Source organism: Gavialis gangeticus, unplaced genomic scaffold (genome assembly GCF_001723915.1).
Source record: "Gavialis gangeticus isolate Ggan-Ray unplaced genomic scaffold, GavGan_comp1, whole genome shotgun sequence".
In the NCBI taxonomy this organism is placed as follows: Eukaryota; Metazoa; Chordata; order Crocodylia; family Gavialidae; genus Gavialis; species Gavialis gangeticus.
The window spans coordinates 8,766,346-8,785,706 of record NW_017728995.1 but is presented as its reverse complement, the minus strand read 5'-3'; positions in this window follow the sequence as shown (position 1 = coordinate 8,785,706).

Below are 19,361 nucleotides of genomic sequence, written 5' to 3'. Positions count from 1 at the left end.
CTATAGTAATGGGGTCCTTATAAAAGTGATAAGTATATACTGCTACCATTGCAGATGACAGAGGTGCTTGACTTGAGTTCCTTGGGTGTGATTGATTCAATACCTCTGTGTTTGTGACTTTGCAGCTGAGTAACCATTTAAGAGTTCTGCAAGTCTTATTTTGGAACAAAATTAGCCAGCTTCATTGTCACTGAGTCATGAAAAAAAAACCCAAAACAAAAAACAGTGCTTTATCATAAGAGGCATCACGCTAGTTTGACATGGCTCCCCAGCATCTGTATAGATTGGACGTTTCAGTGGGGCTTTTTGGCACTTTTATTTAACAGCCGATTCAATCAGCTATTAGATAAAAGCAAGAAAAGGCCCCACTAAGCCACCTGATCTATACAGATGTTGGGTGAGCTGGGTCAAACTAACGTGAAGCCTCTTTTGGGCATGTGCTGTGTGCAGTGCAGGGGTGTGCCAAGCTGAAAGCAAAACTCCATTTTTGTTTTGTTTTTTCATGTCTGTAAGCAGTTACTATATCAAGCCTATATTTGTAAGCAACATCTGAGGAGGTATCTGCTAGGAGCCTGAAGGATAAACTGGCTTTGTTTTGGAATATATTATTGTGGACTGGTGGTAGTAGAACAATGCCAATTTTGTGATCTGCTTTGATTGCTGCATGAAAGGACTCCATTTTTAATTGAGGACAAGTCCCTTAGAGCCTAGAACAGGAACTCATATATGGTTGTTTAAATTCAAAGAAACAGAATATTTCATTGTGGTCTTATTTATAAGTCATTTTGGGGAAATGGTATTTAATCATTCTTAGACCATTTCTTCCATGAAAATTACAAAGCAACAGAGACTGTCATTATACAACTAAGAAAAAGGCTAACAGAGGATCTCACACCCTTTCTATCTTCACCTCCACCCCTGTCCACCCAGTGTCATTTTGGGGTAGACATGGTTAAAATGAAGGAGCGACACCAGTTAAGAATAACAATGACTGCTTGAAAGCAGGTTTAAAAAAATAGTATTTTAAAGAAAGTAGCCACTGTGGGGAAGACAGTCCTGCAGATGGATATACTGGCAAAGGTTTGGCTTGCTTTCTCAAAGCAGTCCAAGTGAACTGGCAGACCAACTATTCTTCAAATTCCCCACCCGAAGAGGTGTTCATCAGGGCACAGTGCTAGATATTTCTAATCAACTATAATCATGTTTGTGTTGTACAACTTAATACTACCAGTACCTTAAAAACAAGTATCAGTTTAATAAAGCAGAAAGTTGCAGTATGGCTGGTTATACTCTGATAAACACAGATTTCATAAAAGAAAATCTTCATAATCAATCATTACACTCAGTGAGACACTATAAATAAAGCTGTCTGCAGCCTTCTCAGTATAATGATAACACTGTCCTAAAGATAAGAGAATCCCCATAATGCATAGCACATTTAATTTTAAATACAGTGCTTGTATGTAATCCATAGAGATGGCATGATAAAGAGTAGGTCTTTATTCTCCTCCAGCTGATGACACACACAATGGTCACCAAATTCAATTGCGATAACACCCATTCCAGATAAAATAAGACCTTTATAGGAAATACATCACCAGTTCAATTCAATAGGAAAATGATTCTGTGGGTGCAGCCAAATGAAGCTCAAGTGTTTCTCAGTCATAAAGGCTCATCTAGATTTCCCAAGCCACATTTCAGCAGCTACAGATTACTCACCACCTGACATGCAGTACCAACCTGTCTTTCACTACCCCCAGCTACCAGAGATGGCCAATCAGATTCTCAAATACAACTTCAGATGAAGGGAGTATCACAGGTGTCTTACCTTACTAGGAAATGGCTTCCTCCCACACTGACATAAGAATGAACATAAATCAGGGAAAATTTATAAGAAAAAAAATGTATGCCTAGCATACTTATAAAAAGAGAAGCCATCACTGAGAAAAAGACTGACCCATTTGGAATAGCTTCAAATTAGTATTATCCTTAGCAATTAAACAATCCTTCTACAAAGACTTGGTATAATGAAAATGGTGCAGCCTAAGTGCATCTACTTGTTCAATTAATGCAACACGATAAAATTTGGAGCTTTTGAACCAGAGTCAACTACTCCTGGGTGCAGCACCTACACGTGCACTTGGGACAGCAGCACTTTGAGCTGGGGTGGAGCAGGCCTGGGCTGGCAGCAGGCTTGGGGAGTCAGCCCCAGGCTCCCAGTGAGAGTGTTGGGCAGTGGAGGAGCTGGCTGGGGCACGAGGGTGTAGAACCTGTGGAGCCATGGGGCTAGGTGGCAGGAATCTAGCCCCCGCCTGGTCATCTTTTACACGTGTGTTTCAGCACAGTAAATGACTCTGCTGTAAGATAGCACTGTCCCCAACAGTACTATTTTACAGCAGAATTAATTAATTTACTGAGCCCTAATACTGGCACACATATAGACAGTGATGCTTTAGTGAGAAGCTAATTAGTCAACTCTCAGTAAAGTGCATGTGTAGATGCACCCCTTTTGGGTTAATTTCAAGCTCCATTCATCAGGTTAAAGAGAATTGCCCCGCATGTATGAGTGTAGTTTAGGTAAATCTGTCAGTGAAAACAAGTAAAGGCAAGACTAAGATCTTCTTTGGCTATCCCTCAATTCAAGGATGTCTTCTGGGGCAGGGACATTACTGGTGAGTTTTAAGGTGGCTGAAGTGTCTAATGTGTGTTCTGCAAGTTCTTCCACACATATGACTGGTGGTGCCTTGGGGCAGGGGGCACAGCTGTTGGCCAGGATGTTGTGTGCCTTCCTTCCTCCTCTGCCATATCTCAGCTTCCTGAGCAAGATGGTTCTCTTCGAAGTGGATGGTAGCTTGATGTATGGTGCAGTGCCATTGAAACCTGTTACTAGCCAGAACTTCCCAGTTTATTAGGTTGATGCCACCCTTCTTAGGTATACTTTCAGGGTGTCCTTGTAGCACTTCCTCTGTCTTCAATGTGTCTTCTTACCATGACTGAGTTGAGAGACAAGGACTTGCTTCCGGAGATGAGTGTCAGCCATCACCCAGTGGCCAGCCGAGTGGAGTTGATGTTTTGTGATCTTTGCCTTGATGCTGGTTTTGTTAGCTGCAGAGAAGATGCAGGCATTGGTCTTCCAGACTAATGCAAAGGATCTTCCTGAGGCAACACTGGTGGAACCATTCCATGCACTTAAGATAGCTTTGATATGTCAGCCAGATCTCACACCCATAGAGGAGTGTGAGGATAACCACTGCATTGTAGACCAGGATCTTAGTTTCCATCTGTAGATCTCGGTTGGCAAAGACATGGAGAAGCAGCTTTCCAAAGGAAATGCTGGCACAGCTAACCTTATGTTTGATTTCTACATCAAGACTGACTGACTGGGAGAGTGGCTGCCAAGGTATGGGAAACGCTCAACATTTTCGAGGGGTTCTGCACCAATGGTAATTTTTAGGGGGAGTGGGGCAGCTTGTGCTGGGACAGGCTGATGGTGCACTTTGGCCTTCCCAATATTAAGGAAGTGTCCCAGGCTATGATAAGCACCTGAAAAAAGGTGAAAGGTAGACTGCAGTTTGGCCTCAGTTTGCGCAAGGATAACACAGCCGTCAGCATACTGAAGGTTGGTGATGCCAGTCTTGGTAACTTTTGCTTTGCTGTGACGGTGCGACAGGTTGAAAAGCTGACCATCCATTTGATACTCAACTCCAATTCTGAGAGAAAGGAGATCACAGATGAGAATCAAAATCACAGCAAGATAGATGGAGAAAAGTGTTGGGATGATGATACAGCCCTGCTTGACACCAGCATGGATGGTAAATGGGTCCGTTTTTGATCCATTTCAAAAGACTGTGGAGTAGCTTGAGAATGCTGATGAACATCAGTGGACAACCAAACCTAGCCAGCACCTTTCATAAGGCTTCACAATGGAAGCTGATGGAGTCGAAGGCCTTGGTTAGGTCAATGAATGCCCTAAACCAGTGGTCTCCAAACTTTTTTGATCGTGCACCCCTATCAGTAAAAAATTTTTGATCATACACCTCCAATATATGTATATTTATATAAATACACATATAAATAGAAGTTCTAATATTTTCTTCCTGCACCCCAATGGATCATCTTGCGCACCCCCTGGGGTGCACGTACCCCACTTTGGAGACCACTGCCCTAAAGAGCTCCTAATGTTGCTCTCTACACATTCATTCCATGTGGTGAATTTCAGTATTTTATTTTGTTGGTTTTAGCCACAGATAGAGTGATCCCACTGGATGCACCAGTCCAGCTGGGGGTGGGGGGAGGGGTTGAGACAACCTGTTCAGGGCACCTTTTCTAGCCCCCTCCCCATTCAGGGTGAGCACAGAGGATCCTAAAAAGGACTGCTTAGTCATAGATGCTGCATTGTACTTCTGCCTCAGTAAGTGCAAAGTGACCGTCACACAACCACCGCCTATGTGCAGATTTGTGATTAGGGACTGCCAGAGATCCTTGTTCCTGTCCCCACTACCACTTATCTGTCGCCACAGGACTTGGTTCGTGGGACATGTTAACATCCCTGGCAAAGGCCTGTGTGTGATAGCTTTTAATGTGGGGAAGTCAGTGCACAAGCGACAGCCACACAAATTTGACAGGAAGGAGCCCTGAACCCAGTGGCAAGGATGTCCAAGACCACTGGAGATCTCCATCCTGCTGCAGCCCTCATCTGCCTTCACAGCCACAGAGAAGCAGCTGGTCCTCGAGTATATTTGTTTTGTTGTTGGGGGTCTTCAGGAGTTTGGACCATGCTTAGTCTGGGACTTCACCTCAGATCTGTTCACCAGGGGAGACCCTACCAGGAGTGCAAGACTCCAGATGACGTAGCTCTGAAAGACTAAGATAAAGACTTCAGAAATCAAGTAAAAAAAAGAGCTGTTTATCTATGTGTAACATGATTTCTCTTTCCAATATTTATGTTTCATATTAACAGATTCGGTATAAAACTTTCTCTACTTGGATGTGCTTCTTCCACAAAAGATTACATTGCTACATTATGTTAATGAAGATGAATATATTTCATAATTTCTACGTGTCCTCAGCTAGAAATAAAGATGGATGCCATCTTATTTAATCAGGTGGTTAACACCCTTTTTAATGATACATATAGAATATTTCTACTTGACCCTTTACAAGAAGAAACCAGATATGGTTATTCAAAATACATATGTAATTTATCTCTCTTTACAAATTTTCCAATGCAATAAGGAACTTGAAATCCATTTGAATTTTAAAGGGTGAAGAGTGTGAACTCAAGTCCTTGTAGATGAAAGAATATGCTTTACAGTAATTTTAAACTGCACAGAGAGTGACTTCAAAGCAAACAAGGCAGGGCAAGTTTATTCTGAAACCGAAGAAAATATATTGCAAAAATTAAATAATTTAGTACTTTCATCAAATAAACGTGTAGCCATTTTATGTCAATTTGTTTAGTATTACAGGCTATTACATGTATTTCATTACCATTTTAGCTTCATTATAATCACTATTACCTCAGTGTAATATGCATTTCTATGCTGTCTGTCTGTCTGTCTGTCTCTCTCTCTCTCTCTCTCTAAATGCAGAATTTTAAGTTAAAGAAGCCCAGAACACAAAGGTAGTAAGTTCCAGGAAACTTTAACAGAGCATCCCTATCTATGCCATTTGATGCACCTTTAAAGTTTATGAAAAGTACCACAGAATATCATGCAGAGTTGTCCTTAAGGAAAATGGCACTCTGGGCAAACTTGTATTTTAGGCACCCCCTTCTCCCCCCTCCGTGCCTGTATTGCCCAAACCAGCTCCTCCTGAGCAGCAGCTGGAGGCTGGGGGGTAGGCTGAGGCGGGCACCGCTCCTCCTGCCTGGGAGAGCACTGCTGTGAGTGCAGGCTGCTCACACGTGTGTGTGTGTGCATGTGGTGCCCTCCAATCACATTACCCACCCACTAAGGCCAGCTCTGTATATCGGCCAAGTGACTCCCCCCATTTCTTTACTGCTAAGCAGAGTCTTTCCTGTCCCCTCAAGTACTATGCGATCTGGAACACAATCTCCCATATCACAGCTCACAGGTACCTACAGGCAGTCATCTGCAGTCACTGTGACACATGCATGATGATATTTTGTCAAGATATTACAATGTGAACAAGATACCTCATAAGTTTCCTGTAAAAGTAAATTGGGTGACTTAAAATATTAACCTTTCCTGTCTTTGAAAAATACTCATGATGTTAATCCTCACTGAGGACAACAACGTAGGCTTAGTTTGGAAAAAGTTTCTCATTTTGAACAATTATTTTTCATAATTAAGCACCTTGTTTGAATATTCTAATTCTTTTAAAAATCTCTTCTCTAGCAGATCATACACGACAAACAGAAAACCAGCCAAAATTTTAGTAGAGCAACTCTTGTTTCTCCACAATTATCATACTTGCTGCCACTTATAGTGCAGCCCATGAATCTCCTGAGAACTAAGTAGTTATGTTAATGGACAAAAACTGACAAAGACCTTTAAAGTCAGGCAGAGGCTTCCAACAGGAACATTTTAAATATGATTAAACAGCTCAGTTCCAAGCATTGATGATTGTGACTACTGTGTTATTACTTGTGTCACTGTTCAGTGAAATGATGCAAATCTCACTATGCTGGGATATTACAGGGATGCTCAGCTTCACCTGAACACTAGGGGTGTGCGAAACAGGCCCTATTCGATTTGGATTCGGATTTGGCTTGAATTGGAGACAGTGATTTGATTAGTTGATTCAATCACTGTCCCTGATTTGATTCGGCAGAGGATAACACAGCCATGTTATCTGCCTGATTTGATTTGCCCTTCAGCACGCTCCCTAGCTGATCTGGAAGTGGACCTAAAGAGCTTCTGGTCCCCTTCTGGGTCTGCTGCTGAGTGTGCGGGGGAGCCCCCTGCACTCCTGTGGGGTGCTCCATCTGCTCCAGCAGCACAGTGTTCACGAGCCCCTGCTACCTAGAGGTATGTAGAAAAAAAACATTTAAAGCTGTCTCTATGTCTGAATCACCAAATCTTTTCAAATCAATTTGGAGGGTTCTGATTTGATTCGGAAAGATTAAAGGGTCCTCTGATTCGATTTGGATTCAGAGATTCGGCCACTGAATCGGAATGAATCTCCGCTGAATCGAATCAGGGACTGAAGCTTTGCACAGCCCTACTGAACACTAAGAAGTCACACTACAACTTCTGGAAAAGATTACACTGAATCTAGATTAGTGGATCTCAACCTATTTAGATTCAAGGCACCCCTTGGCAAATGCCAGCTCTCAGCTTTCACGTGTTTTTGTTTGTTGCTTTTTTTTTACTACCGATAAATAACAGGGAAATTTTTCTGCTGCAAAGAACACAGAAAGACCACAACAGGTCAAAATGGCTTCTTATGGATTCCTATTTGAAATCTCTGCATTTATCCTGTGAATCATGTGTAGGCATTTGCACACCAAACAGTGCTAATATTGAGCACATCCCTTTAAAGGATCTCGAGGTGCCATGGCACCCTGGCTGGGAATCACTCTTCTAGACAGACATGACTTAACATTAATTCTTTCTTCCTGAGACTTTTTTTTCCTAAGCAGGCTGTATGTTTAATTGGTATCTCAATATTTGTATGCCCATGAAAGAGACTCTCCACACCTAAAAAACTGCATGTGTACAGCCAGCACTAGCATATGGCTGTTCTACATATTAAAATTCAGTGATACAGGATGTCATGCTGAGCGACTCTGAAGGTCTGCTATAGTAATCTCAGTAGCCTGATTTAGGGACCCATCCTGATCCACCCTCCTTAAGCTGCAAAAATTGGATTTATCACCATGCACTTAGAAGAAATACTTGCTATTTGACCTAAAGAGTAAAGCTCACAGGAATTTTGTCCAGGTCACATGGTTCTTGCCTATAAAATATGATCAGGACCATATCCACAGCACTGCAAACCTTGCCACTCTTAGTGAGTGATAACACATCTCACTTTTAGGTTTTCTGCCAGCTGTGCATGGCCTCATGCACTACATGTTCTCACATCTGCTAAATTTGCTCTTGAGAATTGTGCATAAAAATATGAGCTCTCATTCACAAATTAATATTTTTTCAGCTCACACAGTTATTAAATTAACCTTGTAAATACAAGCCAAGTATAACAGCTGTGGTGGTTCCTCCTCCCTTCTCCCCTCCCCCCCAAGTTTGTGGACAGCCTGAAACAGTTTCTCTGAGAAGGCTGAACTACCTCACTTTCATCAATGAGTTAACACTGAAACCCAGAAAATGTGTCTTAAAAATATCAATTATATTAAAATATCCCCCTATTTATCAGTTCAGCAGAAATATGTTGTTAATGTGCCTACCTAGCACTCCCAAACTGCTGCTTATAGCTTTTCAGGTCCCTGGAAACTCAACTCTGCCCAGTTTTATTACCAGAACTCCCAACTTCCTTCCTGTCAAGTTCTATGATACAGTTATCTGCTGTGAGTACAAAAGAACCTGTGAATATGGAAGCCTAAAAATATGCTAAACCAGCATAAATTACATTGTAATTATACAATTATACATAGCCCTGCAGGGAGCTGAGCTGATGGGGGGAGGAGGGGCAGAAGGGGGTGTGGCCAGGCCCCCAGGGCTGAGTATGATTGAGGAGGAGTTTAAAACTCCACCTTGGCCTGCCAGGTTCGGAGGCTATGAGAGCTGCTATCCCTCCAGGTCTTAGCAGGTATGGGTCAGCTACTGCAGGGGATTCACAAAGGATTATGTTCTCCAGTTGGGAGGCTATGTTGCTCAGTTTTCTTTGATATTAAGTGAACCCACAGTGATAAGTGCTTTAAAACACTTGTAATAGCATACAAAAACCAAATAAAGATGCATGCATTTTATTTTAGGTCCAAATTTCATATGTGAACAACATATGCCTAACATTGGCTGCCTGTAAGCACTTCCCTAATTGAAAGCAATAGGAGCTAGGATTCAGACCTTATTGCCCTGGTTAACGGAAAAAATAAATAAACATCTTTGTGATTGGCCAGCCTGGTATCTACATAGCACTGCCCCAAAGTGTGTTTCCAACATAACTTCCATGCATCCAAGCCTCCTAAATAACCACTACAGTCCCTGTTTGCCTGCAATGCATAGTAAAAATCTCTCTCCAAGGTCATGTGTTCTGCCAGATGGGATGTTCTGGCACTAGAAGTAAAGAACATCATAACAACCTGCGTTTTTCATATTTTTCTTCTTAGGTTGGGCTGTAAATCAACCTTATTTAGCTATTTTAGTTAGACAGAGGCAGCTGATACTCACATTCAGTCTCAAGGACTAGGGAAAGACATTCAAAAACCTCGAGTCATAATTGATTCAGTCTTGGCAAGTTAGTTTAACCTGCAGAGATTGAACCGATTTGCAAGTGGACAGACATCCATTTTTCATTCCAGAAATGCATGCACATGCCTGCAGGGGCTTAGGCCAGAAGTCCAGGGGCACTAGAGTAGCTCTCCTTTCCCTTCTGCAGGGAGCTGAGCTGAGGTGGGGGATGAAAGGGGGGTGTGGCCAGGCCCTGGCAGGTCTGAGTATGATTGAGGAAGGGTTTAAACCTCCACCTTGACCTGCACGGTTTGGAGGGTGGGGGAAGAGGGTTCCTGGTCAGATCCCTGTGGCAGGGGGGAGGAGGAAGGGGAGAGCCCTGTCCATAGCAGCAGCTCCCTGACAATTGGGAGCAATCCAGGTACACAGCTCAACTACCTGGCCCTCATTGTCCTCCTCCCTCTCCCCCGCCACTGTGGAGCAGAGAGGGGGGCTCTGTGTGGTTGCTGCCTGGCCCCAGAGATGGACTCTTTCCCCTTCTCCTCCTCCCTCTCCCCCACTGTGACAGGGTGTGTGGAGGGGGGCTTGGTACAGTGCTGGAGTGGGACTCTTTTCCCTCCTCCTCCCAGCCCCCAGTGCTGTGGGATGAGGAGGGGCTCTGTGTAGTGCTGCCTGGCCTTTGAGGGGGACTCTCCCACCTCCCTTTCCTCCCCCCACACAGGGTGGAGAGGTGAGCTCTGTGCAGCACTGCCCACCCCAACCTGGGCGTGGGGAGCAGCTGTCACTGAGCTGCAGCTGCGGGGGAGGGCCCCTTTCCCATGGCTTGACCCAGCCCCACTCAGTGCCAGCCAAGGCAGCCACATGTGCTGGAGCTGGGTCACAGGGGTGGGGTCTCTCCCAGTGGCTGCAGCTCAGACAGGGAAGCTGAGCCTTGTCACTGAGTAAAGCCTGGCCTGGCGTGCACGGGTGGTGGCTGGCCAGGCAGCGGTCTACCCAGGCCAGCTCAGAGATGCTGGTAGGCCTGGAGCTTGGCAGCTGCCCACCATGGGGGCTGGCTGTGGACACATGAGGTCCCATGGCATCTCCGAGCCAAGATGGATAGCCCACTGCCTGGCCAGCCACCACCCCTGCAAGCCTGGCCAGACTGCTGATAGGGCTCAGCTTCCCTGCCTGAAATGCAGCTGCAGGGGAGGGGCCCACCCCACAGCCTGGCCTGGGCACATGTGGCTGCCTCGGCTGGGGCTGAGCAGGGCTGGGCAGGGCTGCAGGGGTGGGGCCTTTGCCAGTGGCTGCAGCTCAGTGACAGCCACTCCCTGTGCCCAGGGTGGGCCAGGCCAGGCAGCGCTGCACAGAACCCCCCCTACCCAACAAGGAGGGGAAAGGTGGTGGGGGATGAGTGCCCCCTCTGGGGCTGGGCAGCACCACACAAAGCCCTCTTTCCTGCCCTGTGATGAGAGGGGGGAGGTGGGTGGCTGATCTGCCCCAGCTGTGGTCCCCAGTGGGAGGGGGGAATTAACCCCCTCCTGTGCTCTTAGCCTTAACGAGGCCACGTTGGGATAGCTGTGGCCCCTGCTGGTGGGACAGGGAAGGGACCGGGGTGAGTAAACCCCCTTCTCCCATCTCCTCACTGCTCTAGCATTGGGGCATGGCCCCATTAAGGCAAAGTGGGCAAGGAGGGGGGTTAATTCCTTCCTCCTTCCCTACTGCCCCCCAGGACCGCAGCTAGGGTCTGCCAGCCCCACCCCCCACCTCTGCCTCCACCTGTGCAGCTTGCCCACAGACAGGCAGACTCCAGCTGTAGTGGAAGGGGAAGGAGAGAAGAATTAACCCCTCCCTGTCCACTTTGCCTTAATGGGGCCATGCAGGATGCATCTGGCCCTGCCCCCACCCCTACTCAGGCTAGACAGCGGAGGGCTGGGGCCAGCCCTGTTCTCTGAAGCAGAGAGCACAGCCCAGCCCAGGGCTGCAGAGCCTGTTGGATTGCTCTGGTTTAACTTGAACTAGGAAGGGGTCTGGAACAGGAGTTGCATAAACCAGTTTGACCCAGATCATTTAGGTCTGATACTACATTTAACCAGGTCTATCTTAAACCAGTTTCAGCCATTTTGAAACTGTTTTTTGTGCACTGAACTTATGTTCTGTTACAGGTTGAAACGCGTTTCTAATCACTTAAACCAATTTATGTGTAATTCTGCCCTAGCTAAAAACCATCAAGAATACATTTATGTTTCTCCACCCAATTTTATGCACATTTGAGAAGACAGGGTAATGGGAAAACTGGATTGAGCCCTGTATATGAGGTAGAGACCTTGCATAAATCTCTGTGAAAATTGCCTGGGAAACAGAACATATATGCATGCCCAAATGCCAAAGGGAGATAGTAAGCCCTTATAAAGGTGCAGCAATCTATGTAAAATTTGCTAATAAATCCTGAAGTACAGAAGTCTGGCCCCGTAGTACACACATCTACTGAACACAGTGATGCACAACTCTCTTTTTAAAAAAATTCTCTAACATTATTAACACCTCAGAGTCTTACTTTTGAGATGTTCTAGCTCATGGGATTTTTTTTCTTTGACAGCAGTCATTATAACACTTAACACAGATTTCTTGCTTCAGTTTGTCACAGAATAAAGATAAAGATACTCTAGAGCTTTACTTCCCCTTAAACTATGAAGAGATATGTGAGTATTTTGCACAGGCGTTCAGCTTTAGTGACTTTGAGGCCCAATTTAAGTCCTATGTGACCTGTGGGGCTAGGAGCTTACATTCCCATTCAGTCAGTCAATAAAACAACCTAAAGAAACAAAGAACAAAGTGAAATTGCTTTGGTTTAAAAAGTGTTGTGTGTTGGGGTAGAAGTGAAAACAAAGGCTTTTATTTTGCAGATCAATACTGAACGTTTGCTATTTAAAAGATAAATTTTGTGCTAAGTTCAGTAGATAAATATTTTAAAAAGGATTAGTGTATGTAAAGAATTTTAATATAGTCTTACAGCTCATTCCCCTGCACACCAGCTGGAGAGAAATGGTTTGGTTGTAAATGATTTATGACACCTGAATGCCACAGAAAATGACAAGAAGGATCCCAGAAAAATGTAAACATCTCTTTCTGTGTTTGAACTCCTGCTCTGCATTTCCCTGGGCTTCTTAACTGTTGATAAAGATGCTTAAAAGTTGTTATAATTTATAAAGGAACATGTACATTTTGCATGCAGTATACGGCTCCTGTGGGTGTGAGATGGACTATGTTTACATAAAATGTGGATTTACTCTTTTATATGCAAGTTCCATACTCAATAAAAGTACTTTCAGTACAGCCCCTAGTGCCTCAGAAACAGCTTCATGTTGGTTCCACAAGAAGTCAGCTGGCAGGAAAAGTCTTTAAAAAATGCCCTTGGTTGCAGCAGTGCCAAATAAACCAGAGAGATGAAAAATGAATTGGGAGGCAAAATGAACTTGTAGATCCCAGGGCCACAGTTATTTGGACTATGTGGTCAATCCTGATTCATCCTTAACTGTTGTATGCGGCTTCTTAGCCAGCAGAATGTATTTTTCCTGCAGAACATATACTTTTCAGTCTGCACTGAGGTCACAGGATCCAATCCTGTGTCTATTTAAGTCAAGGAGAGATTTTTGTACTGACTTCAAGGGAACCAGGCTTATTTTGTTTTCTACCAGCAGCAGTGTATCAGCAGTTGCATAGAGGAATGCAGTGCCAACCTGCAAACCAGCAAGATTCAGACATTAGTTCTGACTGCCTGCAAACTTCCCTAGGAATATCTGCACACAAACAATTTCTTATAGCTAACATTCTCACAAAACTTTTTCAAGCTTGCTTGATATGCCCTTTCATATCACTGACTCTGTGCTTGATTTAAACTTGAATTGTATCTGACATGAATTCTCTGTCTGATTTATGACTGATTATTCATACATAAAAGGTACTTTGTTCCTTTTAAAAAATAAAATAAAGAAACAAATGAAATCATGAAGATTAGTCGCTGCTCAGATTAAACACTCTGATCCTATAGGTTAGGAAAATTGCCCAGAATTATGATTTTAATTAGAAAGTTAGAAAGACATGATTGCTGCATTGCTACATGTTTCACTCTCAGCCCTATTTCTTCTTATTGCAAGTTAGACTTCAGTAACCAAAAAATCGTATCATTACTGGAATGCAGAAACACAGAAATGCCCTTTCTATTTAAACATTAACCGCAGCTAACAGAACAGATTAGAATAGAAAGCTTCAGAGCTCACCTGCAAAGCAGCAAGAGTCAGAAATTAGATCTGTCTATCTGCAAACTTCCCTGGGAATGTCTGCATCTTAAATCCCCTGATCTTAAAGGTACAGGACCCTTTTCATCCCACAGTTAACATGAGGGGAGTTAAGCAGGCAAGGTCCTTTGAGTAGATGTGATATCTTTTATTAGACCAACTAAGTAGTTGGAAGAAAGATCTTGGCAAGCTTTCGGGCACAGTCATGCTTCTTCAGGCATAGGGAGCCTCTGCTATTCTGAGACTCCAAGGAATGAGAGAAGCTAAAAGTGTGGCAGGGTGCCAGTGAGAATGTAAATAGGTAGAAATTAGAAAGACAAAAGATAAAGCAGAGATGTAGGTCAGGTATACTAAAAGGTTTTTTCCTCCCCCTCCCTTTCTTTCCCCTCCCTCTCCTGCTTTGCCTTTTGTTTTTTCTTTTTTCCTATTTATATTTTCACTACATTTGCTCACACTTTAAACTTCTCTCATTCCTGTTTTCCTGATCTCCAACTATTTCCTTTTTCACAGGCAGCATCTTTTCGGCCTTGTATTGTATCACAGGAATGCCTCCCTTTAGCCTGCCCCCCACCCATACACTTTCTTTCCTCTCCCCTCTCTGCTTTACCTTTTGTCTTTCTAATTTCTAGCTATTTACATTCTCACTGCTACTCTGCCGCACTTTTAGCTTCTCTCATTCCTTGGAGTCTCAGAACAGCGGAGATTCCCTGTGTCTGAAGAAGGGTGACTGTCTCCAAAAGTTTGCTGAGAACTTTTTTCCAACTACTCAGTTGGTCTAATAAAAAATACCACATCTACTCAAAGAACCTTTCCTGCCTATGTACTTAGATCAACATGCCTACAACCAAAAACCCACTATGAGAGTTCATATTCCTGCAATCAAAATCTTTTGCAATAAATGGTGATGACTGTCTCCATTTGAATTTCATACATTTAAAACCTAAAGTTTAACAATTTAATCCCCTGTTTCAGAGCAACTGGGGCCAGCACATGGCTACCTGCATCTACTTAATCAAAAATCTCCATGTCTCAGGTTGGGAAGGGAAGGGAGGAAACACTTGTCCTTGTTGACCCTCATGAGATTTCTTTTGGCCCAATGCTCCATTTTGTCTCGGTTACTCTGAATCCTAGCCCTACCCTCCAGTGCATCTACCATTGCCTTGGTCCAATCCATCCTGGGGCAGGGGGCTGGACTCGATGATCCTCCCGGGTCCCTCCCAGCCCGACTGTCTATGAAATCTACGAAAGGAAGAGAAGAAGAGGGACAGCTGACTTGCATCCAGCCTTACCTGCTCTTAATCTGTATTTACTTTTGTTGCACCCTTAGGCCACTGATTCCATCCAGCCTCAAAGAAAGCAGATTGACAATTCAAGCCTTAGGCCTTTAACTGCTGTCTCACTGAAGAGCTGGGCCTCCTTTTGTGGTATCCAATGTCATGTTAGGAATAGCATGCAGGGCATTACATTTAGGTCAAAACTAAAACAGCCAGCAATGCGCATTGTGTCATGAAAGAGTTGATCAAAGCTTTGCTTTTTGCTTCTCTAAACTGTATGAAGAAAGCCTGATGCATGTGTTTTTATCTATCTATCTATTTTTCACTTGTTTTTTACAAATCCTGTCTTAAGCCTAAAAGACTCTATGAAAATTAGAGAAAAAATGAAATGAATAAAAAACAAAACAAAACCAAAAACACAAATGAGAAGAGAAAATTTTAATTAATCTTTTTCTAAACATGCTTTTGCTTGCTTCTTATTAGCTACTACTCAACTTCAAGGACTAATTTGCAGTTCACAAGTCCTTGCTAAAGATATAATACCCTTCAAAGTACAGGAGCTAACAATGTAACAATGTTTCTATGAAACTGTGAATGTAAATCCTTTCAGACCTCCTAATAGGAGCTTCACAGCTAAACCAGGGAATACTGCAATGCTGCTATTTTGGCTGTTTCCAAATCAGGAGGGGTAGAAACAACAGGAAACCCATTTTAGAATTGCATACGAACACTGCTTAGGTTCTGAATTAATTATAATGGAGAAAGTAGAAAGGGAGCAAAAATAATTGCATTAATATTTGTCCCAGATCGTCTTTAATATGGTAGAATAAGACGAGAAGGTTGGAATTACACTTGAAATGCCCATGGCCATGACATTTAGGTATCAAACTGGACATTTAGATCATTTCATTTCCACCCACTGCAAAATGCACTGATACAGATACCAGAAGTTTTATCACTGCTGCAATGAAGTATGGATTAGTACTTGAATATATTTAAGCTAAAATTCTGCTGAAATCAGTAGAAAGCAAATTCTGCCTTATTGACTTAACAAAAGTATATTAACGACAATTATAAAAAATTAGACTTCAAGAAGTAAATTGGCTTTAATTAAGTTATTAGCAGTCCAGTATCCACATCCCCAAGGATTCCTACAGCATTGGTTATCTGCACATGATTAATCGAGTTCTGCTTAACAATTTCATCCACTGGCATTTCTTTTTTTCCTTCAACAAGGTCCTTACATATCAAAAGCATAAAGTATTGTACATCATTGTAGCCTTCATTTTCTTTGGAGAATTAAGATCTATGTATGAATAAAGTAACTTTCAGTGTTGATGGTGGCATTTCTTTCAGGCAAACCACCTTGTTTTGGGCTCCTTTACCATAAGATTTACTCCATTTACTCTATTCCAGACAGAGCTATGCAATCATTTGTTCTCCTCTCTCATGCCTGATTTTCCCCATTTTCTCTTGCTCTTCAGTGAAGTTTTTCTCCTTCATTTCCTTTCCCAACTACTCACTCAGTATCCTCTACTACCTAGGTCTTCTACAACCATTTGACATTTTCTACCGTACATCCATTTTCCACGCTCTCCTGAGATCCTTGATCTCCACACACAACTCCCATTCTTTCTTTCTTAGTGGTTCCCAGATTCCCTTCCAAGACACACTGCCTTCCTCCCACAGCAGCACAGCCCATCTGCACGACACCTTTTTCTCTAGTCACCTTTGTTTCCTCCTTGTGACCATAACCACCTTTCATAATCCTTACTTTTTCCTGTGTCCTGGGAGGATCCTGTCAGCAATATGTAAGTGCTGACCCATACAGCTGGTCCTACCTATTTCTTTCTGGTGCCATTTTCCAGACCCACTCTGCTTGATGTAGATGCATTTGGTGAACTGGGAAGCCCAATCATGTCTCATAAGCTTATGTGTTTTCACACATGCAGAAGAGGTCCTGAAAGACAGCTGGCTGTGTGGCACTGGTTATTGTGTTTCATAGGTGTGCATGGCCATATACTTTGAGCTAAAACTAACCAGGAAGTCTGAGAAATAAGCAGCTCTTGACAAAGCAGAAATGTGGATTTTCCAGATTCTACAGCTGAGGAAGATAAATGGGGTGAATGTTGAATCAGGAAAATTAAGTGTTTGCTGAAAAGGCTCACAGACTCTCAAACATTTGAATCTTTCACATAATTATAGAATCATAGAGAGGTGAGGCTGGAACGGACCTCAAGAGCTCATCTAGTCCAACAGCCTGCTTGAGACAGGATCACCCCTATCCAAACCATCCCATAGAAACCATAATCTAAATTCTACATAAGGCTACCATCAGTGCTGACACAACACAGACCTAACACCCTAACCTGCCACAGGTAAAGCAGGGGAACCATGGCAGCCAATGCCCTGCTTTTATGAAATACTGTCAATGTATGCTCAAGAGATTCTGGGTAGAGGGCTATGCCCCCCACTAGGAGAAGACAAAATCCCCCAGAGTCCAGACCAATCTGACCATGGGATAAAATTCCTTCCTGACCCCAAATATGGCTATTGGTGTGACCACAGGGGCATGGTCCTCTAGCCAGGACCTTCTGACTTCAGGCACAGCAGAAGCACTGACATACCCCAGACAAAGTCCCCAACCTTGGCTGCAGTCAACATCCAGTTGACTAAAAGCATCCTGACACATGGAACAGAAAAGGAGGTGAGGGGGGCAATGAGCAAAGCATGGGAAATACCCATAGCTGAAAACTCACCTAGATGAAGCTGATTACTAAGCTTTCCTTCACAAGCAACTAAAATTTTCAGGGGTTTATCCAAATTTGGCAAGTTTGTGACTTCATTTTTTATGTTGTTGTCATTTGGTTAGGCCTTTCTTTCCTATTTTGATGCCAGCTCTAATTTGCTAGACAGGAGGAGGGTCACTAGACATGCTTAGGGTAAATAAACATGGGAAACAACAGCAAGATCAATCAGCAAAATGCCTCCCAGGCTCTTGGAACAATCCCCTTTACTGCCAAACAACCTCGGGAATTCGGTGTAAACAACAATGCTTCAAAGAGCCCAGTTTATAAACTGGTTTCACAGGCACATTCGTGAGGTATGCAAGTGAGGAAATAGCTGAAATATTTGAAATGCATGAGCCCACAAACACTACTACATCATTTTAATATTTATATTGGTTACTTACAGGCTAAAGCTATTAACTCATGAATTTCAACATCATCACCAAAATTTACCCATTACTGTAGGACAGCAACACTAAAAAAGGAATTCTGCCTTTGATCCTTTGTATGTGACTTCCTCTGATGTTATTAAAAGCTAGGCTCATTGACTCACAAGCCAATTTGGGCAGCTACAAATCGCTGGAATGGAGCTGCATTCCCCCTGCCTTGATAGTGCGGTTTGGGTTACTCCTCCATGATAGTGAATTGTCTGCAGGCAACTGCAGCTAACTTCTGTCTCCTTAACAAAGATTCAGGAATGTTAACTATTAAAAAAAGAGGGGGAAGATGGAACCTAGAGGAGCAGAATGGTATACTATAATTTGACTGGCTACACAACAAATAAGACAACACTTGGTTGGGGGGATAATTTGAGACCCTTTAAATTCAAGTGACTGCTAGGATCTTTGGTTCAGGATTATTGCAATCCCATACTCACTGTACAATACTGAGGCAAGAAAGAAATACATTCCGAGAATGTGGTTCTGGCTGCAGAATTAGATGGAAAGGTGATTTTCTAACTCACCACCTTGGTCATGGCAGATCAGCCCCAAGTGAGTTTGATAAATTCATTTTGAAACTAAGTGGCTTAGAAACAATTATTTTAAAGGAGAAAAATCATATGCTGCTCCAACTACAGGAAGACCCTATTAAAGGTGCAATGATACATTGGTCCGATATCAGATTGGCACTGATATAAAGATAATTGTCTATATTGTAAATCGTCTTTTTTTGCCTAATCCGGCTGATAATGTAGCCAATAAATGCCCTGTGCATGCATGCAAGTGCAACATGCACAGGGCCAGGAGTGCAGCCTGGCAGCTTGGAGAGCTGCGTCCAGCTGGTAAGTCTGTTGTGGTAGAAGCGGGGGTGAAGGAAGGGATGTGGGAGTACAGATCGAGGCCCCTGTGGTGAGGGAAGAAGTGGGGCTGGGGAAGGGGCAGTGGCAGGGGCTGGGGCAGGTGCTGCCCAGCCAGGGCATGAAGGGGCACAGGATAGAGCCTTGGCTTGTCTGGGGGATGTGGGGAGGGGGTTGACTTCCGCTGCTGCATGCACCCTGGAAGGCCATGGGGGTGTATGCCCCTGGATCTTTGTGGGCTGGGGTGTGCTGCAGCTGTAGGCTGGGGCTGGGCCGGGCTCTTCCCAGCAGGGGCTTGGCCAGGCTGCGCTCATGGCAGGCAGCAGCGGCACTGGGAGGGGGCTATGGTGGGGGGGATGCAACCCCCTCAATATTCACCATAGCCTCCCCCCCCCCAACGCTGCTGC